General features: G+C 31.6%; 1 protein-coding gene and 1 non-coding gene across 3 annotated transcripts in view; both read right to left on the reverse strand.

The window, feature by feature from the left end:
* Positions 1–18,125, reverse strand: part of LOC108908455 (putative phosphatidate phosphatase) — a 133,346-nt gene that overhangs the window by 80,772 nt on the left and 34,449 nt on the right. The gene's annotated exons all lie outside the window — the stretch shown is intronic.
* On the reverse strand, positions 12,523–12,594 carry Trnah-gug. The gene has a single exon. It is a non-coding gene; the product is annotated as a tRNA-His (tRNA).

Raw genomic sequence — 18,125 nt, forward strand, 5'->3', positions numbered from 1 at the left:
GTTTTACTTACATTATATTTTGTTTTCAGTTTAATGTGTCAAAGGATTGTTCTTGAAATAGTTCAATGATTATTCCTCAAAATGCGAGACTAAGGTAAAATTTTCATTCAGAAAATTTTTTATATAAATAAATAAATAAAAATAATAAATAATGTATTTTTTATACTTAATTATTTTAAATTGGAAGTAGATTTTATGGAAGAAAATATATCTATTTGCTTTAGATAAGTACATATTGTTTATTTAATCAGATCATAGTTAAAGATGTCTAAGATTAATTGAATATACGGTTTTCTAGGGTAAACGTATATGGTAGCTCATTTTTAAATTTAAACATTGAAGGATAAAGACTTCACTAAGAAAACGTGATAAATTAATTATATACTTTGTCCTTTAAACAAGTAGGGATGTTTTTTACAGAATTGCTTTATATATTTTTTAATTTTTACTGACTTCGTTAATTTAAACTATACCAAATATTCCAACTTTTTAATTGTATGTACTATTATTTTAAGAAAGCTATTTAATTAATTGGTTTAGATAATATTCTGTATTACTTATCTTTAGGTATAATTTAGAAATGTATACATTACTCTAGAAAATTACTGCATTAATAAATCTTCTAAAATATCCAATGATCTAGTGTAATTTTACATGAAATTTTTATGAGTGTTCTCAAAAAACAAGCTCTAACTGGATCCAGATGAAAAAAAATTTTCAAAAATAATTTAACGTAAAATGTTAAAAAAAATCTAAAAAAAAACAAACAAAAATCAATAAGTATATCGGTGTTTTGCGCAAAACTTATTCGTTTTTAAGTTACACTTAATACCTCTGACTTTTGTTTAGCGGGTATGTACTGTACTTTTTTTTGTCATGTTATCGTTTTGTTTTTTGTGCCAAATATCAAACATCGATTTCAGTAAATCAGAAATGACACTATTAAAACGAAATCGGCAAATATTTAGATATATGCAACTAGAAATAACAACAGTATGCATTCAATGAACGCTGAAATATTTACAACATTAAATATTGCATAAGCTTTAGTTGCACTAATTTTACGATTTATTTATTCGTTGATGCATAAATGCAACTGTCCCCGTTTACATACTAGATCAAAAAATTGTAAAGTTATATTTAGCCGGTCTATTTATAAGCCCTAAAAGTGTAGAGACGGAATTACTTTTTCATCAGTTTTGCATATGAAAGAGATGATTTGTTCACATACCGCGAAGAGAGTTTGAATAAATAATGAAGTGGTGACCCAATACTACTTCAGTCCACGCCTTGGGTGGCCGTTTCCGTTATACGATTTGAGTTTTTACAAAAAAATGCCGTGCGCAGTTACTTAACTTCATATATTAACGTACAGAATGTTTACCTGCTCAAGGATTAAGAAAATTAAACTTTTTATATGCAAGGATTATTCAGAATCTGAAACCCACTTTACTTGTAATAACTACAAATAGATATTTATTTTTCTAGATAAGGAGTGTATTCAATAGTAATGGTACAAGAGGAAAATACCATTATGTAAATTGTTCGGAATAGGCGAAAGAAATTTGTTTTACGTTAGTATTTTTGTTGTCACATCATTTAACTAAATAAACACACCGTTTGCAATTTGAGTTAGAGTGGAAAATTTGTACAAATAATGATCAATTTACGATGCAATCATTTACGATGCAAGAACGGGATATGTACATGTCTTGTTATTAATTTTTTATGTTTAAATTTACTGCAGGTGACAAAAAGGGAATAAATAACTTATTTCGTTCTTGCAGCAATTTATAACAGGAGAATATATGTCAAAAATGGATTTATCCCCTTCTTGGATCAGAACCCTCAATTGTCGTTTTTGAGAAGTCTACTACTAAAATTTTATTAAAATTTGACGCAGCTCGTATTGTTTTCACGTGAACGAGTTTTGTTAACAAGATCTAGAGGCACCTGGTATTTTATTTAATATTTTGCGATTCTATAACAATACCACCATTTTAAACAATTTTTCAAGGTATATCTTAGTTTGATTACCAATCTTTTACAAGATGTTCCTAGTGAAAATTAACACAAGTTGGCTTTGCCTTTAGAGTCAATTCTGTCTCTGTGCTATTAAAAATAATAAATGGTGTCCTTTAAACATATTTTAAATCGAGTCAATCAGTGGCAAAGGTAGAAGTTTTTGACAGCAACTGTAATGGTCACAAATTATAAATTATGCAAAACTCGGGCGGAAAAAAATGTCTTGTAAACAGTTATATGTATAAACTGTCTATATACAGGGAGATTCAGAACTTATCCAAAAAAAAAAATTTGGATGTACAAGGGACTCTTACAAATACAATTTTGTAAAGAAAAAATCAAAAAGGGCAGTTCGAAAATGATTTAAAAATACACTTCTGCATGGCACTGGAAACTGGTCCACTGTAAAACCTGACCTCGCACAATGCGACTGGCATGGCTCTGTGTGATAGTAATGGACAAAAACTTTAGCAAGGAAAGAAATAAATAGAATTTTATAGCACCTATTTTATATCGGCAAATTCAATTGCTTTTGCCTTTATTAATTAATAAAATTAATNCTGTAAAACCTGACCTCGCACAATGCGACTGGCATGGCTCTGTGTGATAGTAATGGACAAAAACTTTAGCAAGGAAAGAAATAAATAGAATTTTATAGCACCTATTTTATATCGGCAAATTCAATTGCTTTTGCCTTTATTAATTAATAAAATTAATTTGTGTTTTTAAATAATAAAATCATTTAATATACCCGATGTTTCAACAGTTGTTCAAAATTTTATCCACCAACGTGTAAAAACATTTGGGTCCGTCTTACTAAGTTTATACGAACTAAGACAAATGTTATCTTGCTTCATCATAACACAAATGTTTCACCATAATACAAATGTTGTCTTGCTTCACCATAATTTAAAACGATATCCATCAACTCCGAATTGCTAAACATGCAAACCATTTTTGACACTAACTACGAAAAAACTATTGTAAACACCACATATAACAGGTAAACACTATCGCAACGACGACTGCAAAATGGATTTCAGTATTCGGAGTCGCTGAGGCCACGTGGCTCTCCACGCGTATTGCGAATGACGCTAGAGACTACAGTTGTCCAGCTATGTAGTGGTTGAATGTACTATAACTTCAATAAAAACTATAAGGATTTTACAAAATTTTTTTTTACGATATTGACACCATTGCTCATGCCGCATCCATTCCTAAATGTTTTGAATAAGTTGTGAATCACCCTGTATTTGTGGTCTTCCATCTTGTGGAAAAAACTGTTACAATTGTATGTAATCATAATATAAATAGTATTTTCTTATAATGCCACAAAAAATTTATTACTTTTATTATAGTAAAATGTAATAAATGCAATCCTATTTAATTCTACAATAAATACCACAAATCTAGGTATGAAAAAGACATCCAACTTCACAGACAAGATTTCTCCTGGAACTACGAGAAACAACTACTATTGGGCTACATTCGATTACACCTCGCTAATACTCATTATACAGTTAGTAAAAAATAATTATCTAATATGAAATGAAATGTTTCAATAATTAATAGAAAAACACATATAGGAGATTTCAATTATTATTTTGAAAAGCCTCCAACTAAAATCAGATTGTGAATAAAACTTGATACACCAACAAGCGCGTGTTTTGACGTGAGCGATTTTTAATTATTTAATTTATTTAAATTTAAAATTTTCCGATTTTATTTGTATTTATGCTATTCAAAATGAGAATTCTACAGCAAAATTAGAAAGTCAATATATTTAATAAAACTGTATGTCAAATATATTTTAAGTAAAATTTATTGATAATTTGTTGTATTAAAATCAAATTTCTAATCTGATTTTTCATCTGTACAGCTCATGTGGAACTTTCTGTTTACCGAAATATGTAATTTTTTAAAGACATAATTTTCTAGCAAAACCGAAAAACGTTTCACTTAGTACTTATTTATTTTCCCCATACCAAAATTCAGTATATATTTGTACTTTTATGACATGTACAAAATAATAAAAATATAAGTTGTGTCGAATCTGTTTTTGTTACTTTGTGTACGGTAAAAATACAGGCTGTTAAAAGCTTGACTGCCTTAATTTTAACAGACGATAGAATACATTAAAATAAACAAAAAAAACTTATATGAAATGAGTCCTAAACCCGACCATTTCCGAGAAAAAAATTATCAAAATCTCCAACTTGATGTACAAAAGTTCGATTAATTAAGGAATATTGACATAACTGCGTGCTTAGAATACCATAAAATACCATGTTTATCACTTTTTTGAACTTCTTTATGCCTAAATCTAAAAAATAATTAGCGTTGTAATAATTATAAAATTCGATAAAATTCATATCGAGCAATATGACAATGGCGCGGCGGTACTATACTCTCCAGCAATACGCAATTCAGTTGGTATCTGGAATCGGACCGTGTCTGAGTTTTTTTTGCGTACCACTATTTCTTTTTCTTAAAGTGTTTTCCAGCGAATGCGTGAAAATTGGATTCGAAGGAGTCGTGCGTGCATGGAAAATGGTGGTGGACATTTTAAGCATATGTAGTTTGTTTTGTACTTGTGTATTTAAAAATTACTGAATTTTGTTTTTTGGTAAGTAAGTACCTAAATTATTTTTAAAACGTATGATTATTTGAATGACGTGAATCCTTGGGTACTTTAATTACATATTTTTCAAATTCACAATTTGATTAAAAGTTAAGTTCCTGTTTTAAGATAATCATAATTACTAAAATTCTAGCTAAAATTTAAGCACAACACTACAAAATCGATACATTTTATTTTATTTATTTAAAAACTGAAAAACAATTGTCTTGAAATAATAGTCGTTTACATTTTCTCCGTAGAACAAGTCTGCCGCGTGCACACGTGGTATGCATTAGCCGTGTAGCGTTAGGTTAAGCGCTGTTGTCACGTTGTGATGAAACTCCCCAATATTAATACTCGCTGTATTTTGAGAACTGTTAATCTTACGCTCCTATAATATACATTTTGTTCATTTATGATTATTCTATATCATGCTGAAGTAATAGCAGTCAAACTTCTTATACCCTGTATACACCAAATTTTGATACGGGCAGAAATAAGTAACAAATTTTAATATCTTAACTGATTTGAAAGATATTTAAAATATACAATTGTCAAATCATCTCCAAGTTAAGTTATGGAGACATAATTGAAAATTGATTCATTTGAACCTGTTACTTTATACCAAGGAATATTCGCAGTAGAATTAACGTAGGTGCACGTTATACATACTTTGTAAAACCTCCAGCATTCAGTAAGAAATAAAAGTTACCCGACAGTGGATTGCGAGCAAACCATTTCAATTGTTATCAAAGGTACACAATGAGCATTCGAATGAAAACCGGATGTTAATACAAGAACTCATCAGACGGTGAATAAGAAACAAGTCAGGTCGGTCCACGTTTCGTTGAGGCCTTTCACACACTAATTTGGCAGATTATTTTCAATTGCTGGTCTTATTTATACTTATAGCTACTGGTTATTGAACTGAGATAAAGTTTATAAGTCAAGGGAAACTAAGGTTGTTTAAACGTTCGTTTTATTTTATGGAAATGAAAATACTGAAGTTTGTCCAATTCTGTGGAAACATCTGAATATGAAGTAGCATGAAGCTCATCAACAAGGAAGACGAAATGTCGCATTACAATCGTTCTATGTTACATGAGAACCAAATGGTAAAATTATGTCCAATTCACATTATTTATTCAAACAGCGTTGAAATAAAATAAAATTTGAAAAGTAGTTACATTTTATAAAAGACAATAAAGCTGAAATTCTGTTAGAGGGAAATATGTATAGTGTGAATTATTTTTTGCGTATCAATAATTCGACTTTATCGTCTTAGCGTGTTTATTCTACTAAGAGTATTACTTCCTTTAGAGTAGTGACAAAATTTTCAAAATATTCAGTACCTTCGAATTTCTGTGGTTTTTAGTGAAAGTAACTCTCGATATCTCCACTAATATACAGGTATTTATATCGGATATTTACCTTTAATTAGATAAATGGTTAGTATAAGTTTCATCATTCTATATTCTATATAGATTGATATTCTATCAAGTCTTCAGAAATATTTTAAAAAAGACGTTATTGTTTAAATTTAGTATCCTGTGTCTAAAAAACTGTTGATTTGCGAACGTTTTTATAACTTTATAGTCCCGAATGTTTTTCAAATTCAAAAAATTGCATTTATAGCATACCTTACGAATGCAATAAGCATTATGTTGGGGAGACGTCTCGACCTGTGAATATTAGAATATATGAACACAAAAATTACATAGAAAGAGAATTTGAAAAATTTAGAAATTGGGATCACGCTTGAGAAAACGGTCATACATATTATTCACTTAAAACACTTAAAAAAATAATAAAAGAGACCGCGATTATTTTGCTGAATGGTGAAAGATGTGTGTCAAATTATTCTATGAGGCTACAGATCCTAAAAGATGAAGTAACTAACTAATAATAGGATAAACATCATATGATATCTTTAGCTCTGGAAACAGACAAAAGCAAATAAATTTAAACTGTCAAAACTATTAAAACGAAAAGTCTAAAAAGTACAGAAGACGAAAAGAGTGGATTTTCGAAACGTTAACGACCTTTTATAGTACCTACGCGATATTATTTTTCATTTTTTCAATGCGAAATTTTGCCCATTAGGGGCAAATGCAAATTTTACTAAATTTTTTCGAAAAATAAAGAAAAAAATATTTAAAAAATCAAGTTTGGCGACATAATTAATACCCTACGGAAGCAGATAAACAAATTTTAGTCGACTTATTAATCAATGCCCAGAAAACTGTGACATTTCAAAGTATCTAATGGGTCTAGTAAATGACCGATAATGATTACGTTGCTGAAGAAACTGACAGATGAATACATGTATTTATTGTAAATAAATAACAAAATTATTTGTCTATCTACGCTATTAAATTAATACGCTGTCTACCCTTATAGTTAAAGTGTTAAAATGCTACCTAATATATTTCGAGTTGAACAAAGCGTACTTTAACACCTATTATAGAAAAAATTACATTTTTTCAAATAATTCGAAAGTAAATTAAGAATTCAATAAACTATTATTTTTGGATCCTAACATATTAGGCTTTTTCGGGAGTGAAGTCGTATGGGTGTATGAAAAGATAACTACCATACGACAACTAAGATCAAAAGAGATAGAAATAGAAAGTCAATATTCACCAATATTCAGTCACGAAAAAAAGACTATTGCTGAATAAGTCTTCTACATCTGATGCTTAAAACATTTCTAGTGTCCCCCGTATACCTCTAGCGCCAACACGTGCATTGTTTGAAATACTCCTGTTATTTATTAGCTGGAACGGGCGCCTTAGCGCCGTTTATGAATAATAAAAAGTGAAATGTTCTCACGATATCCGTGCCATTTTGCACATAACAATGTTCGACTGTTCGTATGTAATATGTATAGGTGCAATCATACTGAACATTTCGCATATAGATCGAGTTTTATTAATATTTCTACCTCGTATGTCATATATTTAAGTTTTAATAGTAACGGCATTTTTTAGTATATACAGGGCATAATGACTGAAGCTTCGCATCACGTTAAGATTTCAATTATCTTAAAGAATAGGACATATCGACTTTAGTTTCAATCCTAACTTCAAGAACAGATAGAATAAAATCACATCAACTTATTTCAAAATCTCAACCTATTCCAATACCAACATAAATTATTTACTCTGAATAAGAGAGATATCTTGAGGTAAATTTCAACACACTTTACAAAATTTCCCCGCCAAACCACTAAGATGTCATGATTACCGCCAAAGGTCCCCTGCTGGATCAGACAACAACGACGACGCATGCCCGTCATCGCGCAGATGCTGAAACTTCAAATTCGCACCTTAAAATGACCTCAGGGTCAAATCATTTTCAGCAGTCCAACCCTTTGAAGACGCCCTCAATTTCAAAGAAATATTTTTCAAAAACGCTCAGACCTAAATCGGACCAAGCACTAGGCCGCCCTGCGGAACCTGTATTCGCAATGTTCAAACATCAGCCCAGGGACCATACCATACTTGGATGTAGGATCCAAATTTTCTTGTGAATTATATACGCATATACAAAGTTGCATCCATTTATTGCTCATCTTTTCAATAAACCCCACAATTTTTTTAATACATGAGTTATATTTCTCCACAAATAGTTACCAAATCGAACTCAAAGTCCCCATTGCTATTAAAGCAACCCATCCAGACACATGCTACCTACAGTAAAGACGCTAAAGGGGTACATAGCTCATAAAGCTGTATGCCACAGTCTTTCAGGCTGAGGTTTTCGCTATCTTAATGGTGGCAAGCAAGGAGGAGGTAAGGAACTGTGTAGAGCAGAAGATGCTACGACAGTCAGGCCGCGCTCAGAGCGGTTAGCTCCCCGAAGACAAGGTGTGCACTTGTTCAAGAACGCTCTGGAGTTATTGGCCAGACGAAGAGAGGTAGTTGGTTTGAGCTCCGGGCCATACGGGTATTCCTGGTAACAAGGGATCTAATCAACTGGCTCGTCTTGGGTTTAGAGGACCTGGCCAGGGACCTGAACCAATCCTCGGAATCACACCAGGTAGTATTAACGAGGCCCTCAATAAATGGGCCTACCAAACTTTAGGTCAAAACTGGAAGAGGAACAGAGGATGTAGGCGGGCCCATACTTTTATATATGGACCTAGCAAACTTAAGACGAGATGATTGCTGAGCCTCAGTCGAAGAGCCCTAAACCAAATAGTGGGGGTTCTAATAGACCATTGCAGACTTGAGAGGCATTTAAGTTTAAAAGGAATTAAGGAGGACACCCCTGTCCACCTTCTGGGACACTTTGCCTTTGCAGCCTTTGGGAGGTTAAGACATAAAGTCTTTGGTGCTGACAAACTGCAAGAGGTTGAGGTGATGTACCTTCCATGGGCAATGGGTTAAAATCCTAGGTAGGTTCGAGGAGGGTCAAAGGCAGAGTGGACAGGTGATGGGACGGTGGGGTAGGCAAAGAAAGCGCACTTGTGGCCTACTTGCCAGGCTGAGGCCGCCCCTTTCACTACTACTACTAGCTTAGCTAATAAAGCTGTCATACACAACAAAAGCTCCTAAGATTTATATAGGCTCTCTAAGACCATTTCACTCGTAAACTCTAGTGTCTTAGTCCAACACCACAAAAAATTGTTATAAAAAGACAGAAGAGTACATTGTTACAGACATCCTGTCTTTTGTAAAATATTTATTAGTTTTAGTTTTGAGATCTTAACAACCAAAGTAGGTCTAAAAAGATGGACATTAAATATGACGAGTAAATAAAAAAGTTAACTCACATATAGTGTTCTTTGATAATTGATTAGTTAGGAAATGTAAACAAATTTCTAAACCATTTTTTTATCATTTACAGAGCTAAAACATGACCACAAGCAGTTGCGTCACCGCGTATACGGTTACTTTCAATGAGAAAATGATAGGATCATAAAAATTAGAAGTCTGCGGAGGTGCGATATAATAAAACCACTAAAACGCACTTAATTATTTCCAGTATATTTATTATTCATTGTGTACATAGGAAACGCGTACCCTTGTACTCGATTCAAATAAACTTGACGGTTCTCACTCGACTTAGCATTGTTGTCTTTTATTTATAGCTATTTATAGAGTTATTTAATATGGATACGGGCACGTAACTAAGGAAATAGTGCAGATTGAGTTAAAGCAGTTACAATTTTAGAAACCACTGTTATTACCCAGATAACAAGTTTCAACTGCTGCAAAATAAACTTTACAAAAGTTATCCGCATCTTTTCTACAAGGATATTTAGTGTATAGTCTTCTGTTAACTCTTAAATAAAAGGTTTCAGTTTCTTTAATCTGTCATATAAGTTACAGAAAACGTTTATTATTATTTAAGTTTCCATAACTAGCTTATTTTTATTTCTTATCCTCCAGTTGCATCATGTTTTCATGTTGTAGCACTGTATATACATAATTTACATTTATTATAATAACACTTGTGAATGAAAAATTATTTTGTTTTTTTTCTATGACGTTAAAGCTAACAAACCTTTAATAAATTATATTTGCAGATCAGTTAGTCTTTCTTAATCACAATATGTATGAACTTTCAGCAGATAAATTGCGACTAAATCAACTACCTACCTACATTATAAACTCCATCAAACACCTGAATGCATAATATTTCGATCACACTGTCATTTTTTTTCTTTGTACCAACAATAGACAAAAGTGTTGGAACTTTTTAATATGTCAAAATATTAAAAAAAAAATTAATGCGTTTCGAAGATATAATCCAAACTTGTGTTTTTTCATGTTTTTTTTTATAATTCTCCCTTCCAGTTGCAACAATATTTACTTGAACAGTTTGCACAGTATTTTAGTTTATTTACTGGCCATGTACATCAATGGACAAACATACATTCTGACTATATGCAAGATGTACTAGAGTGTTGCGTCTATGAATGGTCACTGTTACTCAATGCTTACACCACATATGGTCACACAGGCAAAGAGTGACCTGCACGTTCCCAGCAAGGCCTCTTTCTCTAATTAGACGAACCGATGTTCAACTGATGATATGGCAGGAAACACTACCCTACGGGCTACATAAACCGATCAACATTGAATTATACTAGCAATATCTAGTAAACAGGATCAACCGTCAGTCAAATCCACCAGACATATACCGGTTTCGAATTTATTAACTCTTATCAGTATAATAGACTGAGGAATAATGCAGCTATTTCTAGTACCTTATCTACAAATATAGAGTAAGTACCTACATCGAAGAGTTATATGACAATTTTTGAAAAAATTTATAAGAAATAAACGCCTAGAATGCAAAATTTACCTTTAACTTTGGTAATATATATTTCAATTTATTTTAACCTAAATTAGATACATAAATCTACGTAGTTATAAATGCAACAGATTACGTACAGGGTGATTCACTATATTTTGACCCCCCCCCTTAACTTTTTTGTTTTAAGAGTTAAAATGTGAAATATAAAAGTTGCACGAGTTTTTATGAATTTTTCGAAAATGATAGTAGAAAAACAAAATGGCCGCGGATGTTAACTTTGTTAAGTTAAACGGAACACCCTGTACCTCTCACGGCCTAATTAGTGAGATTTCGTTACATTAGCTATACGCATTTTGGACCGTATCAATAATCCGATCTGTAAAAATATATTATAACTAAATCTGTAAATCCTTACGTAATTGGAAAAAAGGCAGAAATGCGTGAAAGAGGTCTAATACTATAGTATTATATATATAGTATTATAGTCTAATATAGTATTATTTTCGTAATAAAAAACCTTCTTTTCGTTTTTTAAAAGTATATTGCTTATTGTTAGAGATGGACCCAACAAACCCTATATGGCTATGCCCTATAGGGAACATTCTATCCAAATATGTAAAAATATACAGGGTGTTCCATTTAACTTAACAAAGTTAACATCCGCGGCCATTTTGTTTGAACTTCATCTGTTTTTCTACTATCATTTTCGAAAAATTCATAAAAAATCGTGCAACTTTTATATTTAACATTTTTTTATAACTCTTAAAACAAAAAAGTTAAAGGGGGATCAAAATATAGTGAATCACCCTGTACATGAATATCGTAATAAATGGATTGTCGCAATAAAAATACGTATACGCAGATAAAAATTCCTCACCATTACTTAGTCACGGTATTTTGAAAATAATTACATATGCATTCTCAAAATCATTTTCAGAAAAAAAAAACTTTATTTTTGATTTTGATATTGAATACATACAACATTCTTCTGAATATGCCGGATAGTGCTTGCTAAAATCATTCGATGATATACAGGGTGTACGGAACTGGAGAGCCCTACTTCAAGGGTAGCTTTCTTGGGACAATTTAGATCAAGTTACCATAGTACAATTGTGTTTCCTAGTTCTTAACTTCCTAAGTTATCTGAGTTAAAAAAGTGATATAAAATATTTCTTTCAGATAACTTACTTTCACTTTAAAATATATTTCATTTCATTTCACATTGGGAGTAACAGGCTTTGGGGTACCTGAAGATTAATAGGAACTTGATGATGATAGAACTGAATGAAGATTTTTTTTATGTAGAAGATGTCACACCTTCAATACCCATGAAGTATTTCCCACTGACTAATTGCCAAATTCGCGATAAGCATTATAATCATGATAAACTATGTATAGTATGTAGCTTTAAAATTAATTTTTTTTCCAAAACATTTCGCTTGAATTAAAAAAAAAATTGGGAATTTATAAAGTAGCTATCCATCTATTTTACAATATACGTTTAAAAACGTATATTCTAATCTAATCTAACTATACATCCTAATTAAATCTAAAATTACAATTAAAAAAAAAACTAAAAAAGTTGACACCCCGTGACAATGTTTGCACATTGCCGTGACCAGGATTCGAACCTGGGTTACTACGGCCACAACGTAGGGTCCTAACCACTAGACGATCACGGCTATCGGAGACGATAGTAATGCAATCAGAAACAATAAACCTTTCCATTCCCCATTAGTTCCGCTCCGATTCTGAAGTAAGTTTAATTAAAGTAAAAGTGAACGCAAGACCGAACCTACTTTTTATGACTCTCACCAATAAAACCTAAACAGTAAACTCATTTTTATAACTCTTACAGAAAAAGATTAATTTGATTCATCCAAAGTTTAATCGAAAACCTCAATTGGAATTGGAATTGGTTTCAACCGAGTACTAATTCTTGCACGTGTCAATTCCATGCATTTAGTTGTTAAAGTAATGGCGTTATCGCCTTGTTAAAGTAATGATAAATTAAACTGCGCTGCCTCTAAAACACTGGACATAGTAGCTGGCCAAATTTTGTAATAAATTTCTACAAAGACCATCTCTTGTTGCAAACTCTTCTCATTGTAACCACTAAGCTCGGGAGATATGCCTTACACTTGTGAGGTTGATGAGGCAGCATATTACACGGAAGTTTCGAACGAGTTGGAGAGACAAAGACAGGAACCCTTAATAGTAGGGTAGGTAAATATAATTATTTAATTAAGGTTTTATATTGTACAGGGTGATAGTCATAATGTCATTAATTTTAAGAGAAGATAGGGAAAAATGAGGAGAATACGAATACGCGATTAAAAAATATGTACGATGAAAAAAACATTTTCAAATAATTAATTTATGGATCGCTAATCCACAAAAGTTTGTCAGGAGTGAATCTTGACTTACCGTATTATTCGGTCACTAACCTAGTTTTTACTGCATTTTTAATACGTAGTGAACGCTTCTTCAAATCTTTTTACCTAGACACATGAATGAATAAGATATTTTTTACATTTTACAGATAATATTTTTTTTCGAATGTAAGATTATTACAATATAGAATTAATTTTATTAATCTGTAGCACATGCTTTTTGTCAATCTAATTTAGTTAAATTCTTTTTTATTAAAATTTTTTAAATACACCATCTTTAAATACAAATTGAAAGATGTATATGTATAGAAAAAGGATACAAATTAAAAACATAGAAACGATACGTTCGTTAGGTCGAAGATTGAATATGGATTAGTGATATGTATATGTCACTATAATAGAAGTTTAACGAAGATTTTTTAAGTTAGCTATTTTTTTATTAAATAGGGTCTGTCCAACTAAATATTTATTGGAAAATACTTTTATGAGCGCCTTGGCATGCCAATGAAGACGTAAAATAACTTCAGAAATGTTATTTTACAAAATATGATATAAAATATAAAGCAATTTTGTAATGATATTAAATTTAAAACACCAAGATACAATAACCGGAACAAAAGACCGTTTCTTTTGCCTCCGTCTACAAAATATTAAAACTCATTTTGTGATAACTTGATACTAACGGTTACTTCCTTCAGTTTTCCTATCTATTTCATTTTATTTATTTGTAATTCCTGTGTTTATTTATATACCATATTACGTAATTTTATTCGTAATTTTCTTCTATACATATTTTATTTGTTATTTTATACATTACTAACAATAAGATACTTATCCTGTAATTTTGTAATGGGCAAAATAAATAAATTTTATAGACAAATTTCAGCTGATGATAACACAGACCCACAAAAAAAGAAAAGTAGTTTGTTCCAAAGACTAGACCTATGAATCCTTATGTATTTTGACGCACTGAATTGCTCCATCACTCATCATTTTTTTAAATCGCGAAGAACCGCTCTTAAATACAGAAATTATGGAAAATTATATTTTTCAAAACTACAGGGAGACCAATTTTATCTTTCACAACTGTTTTTTATGTCTATTGGGATTGTCGAGACAGAAATAATCACTATGAAGAGAAAGTATGGCCAAAAAGAACAGATTTCCATCCAGGGTTGAAAAACATCATCCGCAAGCCCTTAGTTGATCCTTCAAATATTCTGCTTCCATCTCTCCATATCAAACTTTGTCTCATGAAACAGTTCGTTAAAGCTTTGGATAAAGATGACGAGTGTTTCCGGAAATACGTTATAGGGGTCCTCAAATACGTACTGTGTTAAGAGACGAAAAATATATTACAAAAATGAATGATACTGAAAGAGCAGCATAGCTAAGTTTCAAGAAATTCACTCTGAATTTCTTGGGGAATTAGAAAAGTGAGGATTACCAGAATTTAAAATTGGGGGGAAAATTTCAAACAATTGGATTACCTGATGAACTTGAAATTGCATTTCCTAGACTCCCATTTTGACTATTTTCCAGTGAACCTTGGAGACGGTTTTACCAACATATCAAGAAAATGGAGCGTCGGCGTCGGTACCAAGGAATGTGAGATGTTAATATAACTAAGAGTTTGTTGATGATACTTTTGAACTCTGCATGGAAGTATGTTTTTTTTGCCATACTTTCAATTCATAATGTCCCTGTCCTGTTTTTCTGTCCCTACAATCCCATATACATAGAAATATAAATGAAATATGAAGTTGGACTCCCTCTAGTTTTGACAAATAGAATTTTCCATATCTTCTGTATTTAAGGGGGATCTTCTCGGTTGAAAAAAAAAAAAAAATGGTGGGTGATGGAGTAATTCTGGCCCCCCTGGATTCGGCGCATCAAAATACATGAGGATACATAGGTCTTTACATACTTTTCTTTTTTGTGGGTTTGTGTAATATCAATAAATTGTTTTACCTTCCTATACTGATAAATCGAAATTATTACTTGTACTTTTACTTGTAACTGAAATATCAGTTTGACTACCTCATACCCCATAACTTGTTTTGAAACTGTAACCATTCTGAAAGGTAATCCTAGGTACCCCTAAGCGCCCTCTCACCCTCCCCGTCCCGGAAACGTCCGACCGAATACCCAGAAATGACAATCTCCGTGGGTAAGCCGCGGTAAATCCAGAGTTATTTACATTCAACCTTGATTTACGGCAGCGATTTATTACGTCATCCCGATTATCGAGATACTGATACCGAAAAAAAGATATTTAATGGCCTCGATAAAATTACCCTAATTGAAAAATATTCCCTTCAAAGGGGTAATAAATTCCGCAACGATGCCTCTTTGCATATTTATGAGATGAGGTGAATTATCTCCAGGTTCGGATTGGCTCACGCACATGAACCAGGGCGGAGTTGTATTTATATGATTTTACATTATTATTTATTTTTTTATTAGGTATAGGGATTTTTCCGTTAATCCAGCAAATGGTGATCAAGTAGAAGAAAAAGTAGTCTCGAGTAGATATTCCTCTATTATTCTAAAAATGGTGCTCTCTTGGAATAAACAATTTACGTGCACCATCATATCAACTTCTAATTAAAAGTGGAATGAAGAAAATTACAAAAGAAAGGAAAAATTAGACAGTGAAGTATTTCGATTTTAATAGTACTTGTTTTCAATGATTATATTGACGCGACCGTCAATCTAAAGTGCTGATTTAGTATGAATGGGAGTATCTAACTATAAAACAATTAGAAACAATAGCTTTCCATAGAAAACGTAACCGCACTTCGTGCTCTACATCTTAATTGTATTAAACACGATATAAAAACAATAATTTCAATAATCCACTGTACTGTATACAACACATAAAATAAAACATCAACTCTGTTAATCATGACTTAATAGTCAATAAATGGGTAGGAAAAATATTTTGATATATAATTATTTTTCATAGTTCGTACTTCTTTTTTAAACAAAATGAATCCAAATTAAAAGATGACGAAATATTTATTAAAAGTTTTATACAAATCTTAAAGAAATACATATTTTTTCATATTTTTTTATATTTAAAAAATCGGGAATGACCTTTAACCATATCTTTGATTTTCATTATCCGTCACCATTGAGATAGAAGAGAATTTTCTGTTAATAAACAAATGAAATGTCATACATGAACATATTTATTTAAAGTTTATATAAATATTTCAATTATAATAAACATATTGAAGTTTCATTAAAAAAAAAATTTTTTTTTACTAGACTTTCTATTTATATTATTTATTTTAATTTGACAATTCGAGCAGAACTGTAATTACTATTCATTGCAACTAAAATAAAGTATATGCTATTCATTACTTGTAAAATAACAAACAAATTTACATTTCCGAAGCTACATCATTGGAATTAATAAATGACCATATGCCTAGAAATCTGTTTTAATTTCCTATATTCGTAAACTAATGGCCAAAATTAATTGAAACGATTTTCAACTATTTACTCCTTTAACTTACCTTTATTAGCTGCACCCCTGAGAAGTTATAGGTTTTGAAAGTGGGGTTTCATATTTCGAAAAAATCAATCTCAGTTTTACTTATACTTAGAAAAACCAATTTTGGTATACGGTGGACAGTAAGAAGAGTTCAATTGAAGCATTTTAAAGGGTTGATAAGGGATGATGCACCATTAAAATGTGACAGAAATTATTACTTTATTTCATGGGGAATCTAATTCTAAAACTTTTCTTACTCTTGTTAGTTTTTTCAAAAAAAAAACACGAATAACTAATAATACGTATTGTAGCTGTGTCATTTAAAATCATCGAAAATTCAAAAAGTGGGCTATGAATTTAAACGTTAAACTTGATAAAGATTAAGAAGCGTTATTTAATTTTGACGACTACAACTCAGACTGAAACATTGGTTTATTGCATGATGGAGCATCCCCTCATTTTAGTAACATTGTTAGAGACTTTTTAAACCCCCAATATCCAAATAAATGGATTGGAAAAGGAAATAATTGCCCACAAGTTTGGCCTCCACGATCACCAGACCTCAACAAATGTGACTTCTTTCTTTGGGGAACGTTAAAAGAATTTGTGTATTCCTCACAAGTTGCGTCTCGAGCAGAATTGTAGAATCGCATTACGGATAAACGATCCCCTTCATATGCCTCTATATCCTTTCGAGACAGTGATAATGTTATTATACCAGAAAATGAAGTTCCCGAAACATTTGCCAAATATTTTTATTCAGTTTACTCTGTCTCACCGGCCTTCTATAATTTAAAAGGTACAACACCCGGAAATTATCAGATGGCACAGTTGAAGGGTATAACCAATTTTAACTGCGATACGTCAATTAAAAAACTCAAACCTAAGCGGGCTGTAGGTGCGGACGGGATACCAACGTATGTTTTAAAGGATTGTTCTGATTATTTCAGGGAACCCCTTCTGCATATTTACAACTTAATTTTGAAGACTAATCAATTTCCTGACCGTTGGAAAATTTCACTAGTCAGTCCAATTTATAAATCGGGAGAAAAATCTAATGTAAATAATTATAGACCTATTGCAGTATTATCGGCGCCTGCAAAAGTTTTTGAACAAATATTATACCGTAACTTATGGAGTCATTTTAGCGCACTAGTCACAGACTGTCAACATGGATTTATACCTAAGAGATCAATATCAACTAATATGACTATATTTACCGATGATATACTCAGTGCATTTGAGAACGGATGTCAGGTGGATGCGATTTTTACAGATTTTCAAAAGGCATTTGACAGGGCAGACCATGATGTGCTTT

Source organism: Anoplophora glabripennis, unplaced genomic scaffold, assembly GCF_000390285.2.
Source record: "Anoplophora glabripennis isolate ALB-LARVAE unplaced genomic scaffold, Agla_2.0 scaffold343, whole genome shotgun sequence".
In the NCBI taxonomy this organism is placed as follows: Eukaryota; Metazoa; Arthropoda; class Insecta; order Coleoptera; family Cerambycidae; genus Anoplophora; species Anoplophora glabripennis.